Here is a 6,140-nt window from a genome sequence, read left to right as displayed (position 1 = left end):
GCGGGAAACGAAACTGCAGGCCACCTTTACTCCCGGGTGGGAAGCCCATCCGGGAGTAAAGGTGGGCTGCCGTTTCGTGACCCGCTAAAAAAACCCTTTACTCCCGGTGCGTGTTACCAACCGGGAGTAAAGGTATACCTTTACTCCCGGTTGGTAACACGCACCGAAAGTAAAGGGACCTTTACTCCCGGTTGGTAACGCGCACCGGGAGTAAAGACTCTTTACTCCCGGCTGGTGGCTGGCATCGGGAGTAAATCTCCCTAGTATATAACCGCCAGCGCCTAGCGCAGATCGATCCGCTCCTCTTCTTCCTCGTCGAACACCGCCGCCCTTTTCTTCCTCGCGCCGCTGTCCGTTCGCCTTCCGTGACACCGCCGCCCTCTTCTTCCTCGTGCGGCCTCCACCGCGCGCGCCCATGGCCCTCCTCCACACGCGCCCGTTGCCCTCCTCCGTGCGCGCCCGTGGCCCTCCACCGTGCCCTCCTCCGCGCGCATCCGAGGCCCTCCACTGCCGAGCTCGAGGTGATCAGTTCGTCTCTCTGTACATTCTCAGACGGTGGAAAACTTCAAAAAATGTTATATTTTGCTGTGATACTGAATATAGATGTTCTAAAGTAAATTACAAATGTCCTAGATTTTATATACGTAAATATCATATAAAAATGAAGGAAAACTTCAACGTTTCTTCATTTGTGAACTTTGAATATACAGATATAATATATTAATGTTGCTAAAGTAATATGAGCATTACATATTTTTTTGGGAAGACTATCTTCAAACGTTATATCATAGCATCAGAGACGAAGTACTGTGCCTGTAGAAGAAGAAAATAAATTCTTATCATTTCAGAAATAGTAATGGTTATATTAGCAATAAGACACATATACTTACATTTCATAATGACTTATACTTACATTATCAGCATAGAATTTTCTCATATGATGAATGACTACATGGTTCACATGGTACATAGGATCACAACACGCACCGACACCGCCCCGGCCCGCCTCACGTCGTCGTCGTCAGCACGCCGGCCCGCCTCACGTCGTCATCGTCAGCACACCGGCCCCCGCACCGACATGTATATATACGTCATTTGTATTCATATGCATGTATATATACGTCGTGGAGCACCGCCGCCCTCGTTCGCCCATGCGTTTCTATGTATACGGCGGAGCACCGCTGCCCTCGTTCACCCATGTGTACAAACATATATACGGCGGAGTGGAGCACCGCCACTCTTGTCACACCGCCCTCTCTCACGGCCTAGTCGATCAACATTCGTATTATCGTTATCGTTAACGCTAAACAATCACACCAGGGTGAACCGCGCTGTTGATGTCACCGACGTGGTTCGCCCTAGTCACCGACGCAATTCGCCCTCGGTCGTTTATGTATAGCCCTAATTCACCCTAGTGTGGCGAATTGCGTCCATGACCGAGGGGCAAGATTTAATAATGCATATTGTTCGTAGATTTTACGCATGTAAGCAAAGATTTGATGTACTATATATTGGTTTTGTTTTTTGAAGCTAGATGGCCGACCCGAGAAACATGGATGAGGAGGAGTTGATGATGAATTTGATCAACACTGGCACTCAAGTTGCCGGCGATGATGGTGCTAACAATAACGTGCAAGAGGATGCAAATGATGGGAGTCAGTACTTAGCTCTTGAACAAAATGAGCAACAACATATTGGCCAAGTATATATTTTTTATTATTAGCTATATATATTATCATATGTCTTATGTGTGCTCATGACATTAAAAATAATGTTTATGTTTTGTAGCCCTCTGGATCGACATCAACAACTACAACGAAGAGTAAAAATGTTCGAGGTCCCAAAAAGCCATTGGAGGGCTGCTTCATCATCTCGGAGTTCAATGTGGATACAGGCGAACCGGGGGGGCAAATAAAACGAAATTCGTGTACCACTGTGGTTATCTTGTATGGGATCGGCTCCCGATCAGTACCCACGAATGGAAGAAGAAGACCAATGCTCCTCATATTAGTTTTGTCTCCGATCATGACAAGACGTTAATTTGGAATGATGTCTTGGAACATTTCACACTCCAAACAGATGGTTATGGTGATATAATAGATGGTGATGAATTGAAGGAGTGAGTTAGGGATTGGGCAATGAAGAAGATGGCCACCCAGTTTTAGACTTGGAAGAAACACTTATACACGACGTATGTCAAGAAGAACATAGCACTAGATTTTACTGTCCCAGGCCCGATCTCAAAGCAGAGGCCCTGTTGGGATGAGTTTGTACAGTACAAGACGTCAGAAGAGGGTGTGAGTCGGGTGATAAAGAACCAACGTAATGCTCAACAGAAGACATACCACCATAACTTGGGATCAGGTGGCTACCCGACTGCCATGAAGAAGTGGAACAAAATGGAAGCAGACCTTCTTGCCAAGGGTATCACACCAGAATCACTCAAGTGGGGAGAGCGTGCAAAGAATTAGTTTTTCGCTCATGGGGGAACACTGGACCAGGAGACAGGGAAGTGCGTTTATGGCGCAAGACTGCAAGAAGCAGCAGAAAGATTGTTTTATGCTTAGAGAGCTACTGCTAGTGGTGCGTTCAGGCCCAACAGAGAGAAGGATGAACTCACATACGCCATCAGGACTATTGAACATGGTGGCCGAACTAGAGGCAAAGGAAGTGTCTCATGGGAGCATGGATTCCCTCAGGACAGACCTTCCTACAGAAGCCGCCAGAGAAAGAAGGAAGAAGAGGCACAGCGGCTCTAGAGATTGGAGGAAGCAGTGCGTGAAGCACAGGAGCGGGAAAAAAACCTTGAAGCGAGAATGCAGGAGGAAATCAGAAGGCAAGTGCAAATAGCAGTGAGTGTAAGCAAGCAGACATCAGAGCCAGAAATCAACATTAGCCAATCTGTTCAGTTGAAAAGCAGCTGCGCTTCCACAGAGATACCAAATCCAGGGGACACAGGACTGCGCTTCCCTGTGGATGACGTCACTGAACCTTTTACATCGTGTGAGCTACACATTCCGAAGGGGAATTCCACAATCAAGGTGGCTATCGGTCTTGTTAATCCTATCGACCGAACCAAGACACCAAGGATTCATGGGAATATAATCCAAGAAGGATATGCTACCATCTCGGTAGATAAAGCTGAAAAAGGTTTTAGTGATTTGCCTCTTGACATTCCTGGAGGTGATGGCAAGAAGACTCTAGGAGAAGCAGAGAAGACATTCATTCTATGGCGCAAGCGCTACATCATCATTCCCGGGATGTCGCCTCCACCTCCTCCTAAACTACCTCACCATAGGTGCGGATGAAAACACTACATCATTAATTTATATTGGCTTAAATAATTAACAATCTGCTCATAATAATATGTCATTCCTTTTTTTGTAGCAGATCCTCCCCCAACCTAAATCCAATTGTTTAATCGCCAGATCATCATAGTGCTCTGTACGATGACAATGTGTTGGAAGGCGAGGCTGCATCCACACCATCTCCAAGGAGGTCTCCAACGCCACAGCCGCCACCTCCAAGGAGGTCTCCAACGCTGCTGCCACCACCTCCAAGGAGGTCTCCAACGCCTCCCCCGCCCCCGCCTACCAAGAAGCCAAGTACCAAGAGGCCAGCCCCGCAAACGAAGAACCAGTCTCCGCCGGCAAAGAAAGCCACCGTGAAACCAAGGGCTATTCCCAAAATAATATCTGAACAGAAGGAAGAAGTAACTGATGCATATAAAAAAGATATGTCCAGATTCTATGACAAACTTAAAAAGAATCAAGAAGCAAGGAGAAACCCGGAGAAATCGTACTTCTTCGTGGCTCCAGATATTCTTAGAAAAAAGGTGGCTTCTTACCAGCAACAACAGCGAGAATCTCGTAAGCCGTCCAAATCAACGTTAACGGACTATGACCGCACTCTCACCAAGTCAATTGAGACAGCACAAAAAAAGAAGCGGGCAGGGAAAGGAGTTGCACAACTCGGACAACAATCGCACCAATCAGTCCCCCCGCTAGTTGTTGGTAATGAATATGGTTCGAATTTAGGATTAATGCATCAGGCAAACATACCTCCGGATGTCGATTTGGATCACCTTGGTGAATTTATTGATGAGACTGGTCTCGACCTTTACCAGATGTTTGGTGATGGAAACATTGAGAGTGCGGCAGAGGTTGATATTTGGAAGAAAAAATTTGTACTAGGCCAGAGTCTATGCAACCCTCAAGCCTTATCTGATCTGGGGACGCAAATGTACCTGCTAAACAAGTGGTACATGCAGGCGTCTACCGGTGGAGACTTCTGCGTTGGTGTCAGAATTAGAGACGAACATTGGTTCCGTGGCGATGATGTTATGTATGTTGACTTTGCAGAATTTCATCAACTATGCCACCTGACCTCTCTGGACAAAGTTATCATTAGCTGCTATTGCCTGTAAGTAATAATTCTTTCGATCTATTATTAAACTCATCATATGTGTGTATATGCATATAAATTATCCTAACAAGTAATATATATATGCAGATTTACAATGACAGAGCTCAGAAAGGAAGGCTGCAATGAAATTGGTTTTGTTGATCTCCATATAGTATTTAAAGACCCAGTTACTCCAAAGACTAATTGGAAGTCTAAGTTAGAGAGTAACATCATAAACTTCTTAGTGAACCAACGCCACAAGAAGGATATACTCTTTCCCTACAACTTCAAGTGAGTGTTAATAATGTCGATCATCCTTAATGGCTCATATGTTGATTCTAGTTAATTAATGAGTGTTATGCGTTATATCCTATAAACACATGCAGCAATCACTGGATATTGATGGACATCGATCTGGTGAAAAGTCACTTGATAATCTATGACTCGATGAGAAAACCACAACAAGACTACCAAGATATGATAGATATTATCCAGAGGTAATTTCGGTATCTCTAGCAACTATATATACACACAAACATGATGATTAACTATATCTGATGACGTGGCAAATTTTTTATTGGGCAGTGTTTGGAAAACCTTTATTGAGAAGCAACACATGGAAAAATGCAAAGCGCCACTGAATGTAATCCCTTTGAAAGTAAGTCCCCTGAATCGCATCATCTTTATTAATTAAACATATAGCTTTCACCAGATCACCAGATTGAATGACAAATCTTTTTCTCGTAAAGTGGTGTCTGAGGCAGGAATAGGGGAACAACTACTGTGGTTACTATGTTTGCAAGTTTATCAAGGTGGTCTCCCAAAGAACTCCTACGGAGAGATTCAAAGTACGTTAAAAATAAACTATATATTCATTTAATTATTATTATTGATTGTGTTACTATGTCTTTATATATATATATATATATATATATATATATATATATATATATATATATATATATATATATTTCTATGCTTGAATTGTGTAATTTAATACGTTCATTGTGCTTGAACCGAAACATACTATACGCGCGTATAAATGTATAATCAGCGCACGGTGAGCATGGTGGAGAGGAAGAAAGGCGGCCGCGGGTGCTCGAATGCAGTGGAGATGGAGGATGGAGGAGGGCGCGGGGGTGGCGAAGAGTGCAGCGTCAGGGAGCGGCGTGGAGAGGGGCGGGGCTCGGTGGATGATGCGGACATCGCGGCGCAGCGAGCGACTAAGCGAGGACGGAGAAAATTGTGTTCGTTATTTTTAGATGGACCGTGAGGGGAGCAGGCCGGACTGGTCCGCGGGCTCAGGAAGCCAACGTCCGAGTGGACGGACGCCCTAACTCTAGCATTACCGTAGTGATTCGGGATATATAGAGCTAAAATTGTATCATTTTCATGACCAAGATATATAGTATTAGGCCCTGTTTGCATCCACCAGCTAAACTTTAGCTGCTAGGGATCTAAACGGGGGGGCATCTAAACTTTAGCTAAAGTCCAAAATGTGCACAATCCCTTTAACCGGTCCAACCTAGCTAAACCTAGCTAAAGCACGATTAAAGATGAAATTGTCCCTCTGTTTTTTCCGTGTCCACATCGAGCCCAAGAGTAAGGGCAGCATGGTAAATAAATACTAATCAGTGGATTCAAATAGCCCCAGCTAAACTTTAGCTAGGGTCTGATGAGCCTTACACTAACACTCATTACCATAGTTATCGGGGCACACTTTGTTGTTCTGAGTC

This window comes from Miscanthus floridulus, chromosome 9 (genome assembly GCF_019320115.1).
Source record: "Miscanthus floridulus cultivar M001 chromosome 9, ASM1932011v1, whole genome shotgun sequence".
Lineage (NCBI taxonomy): Eukaryota > Viridiplantae > Streptophyta > Magnoliopsida > Poales > Poaceae > Miscanthus > Miscanthus floridulus.
Note: the sequence above shows the minus strand (reverse complement) of the source record.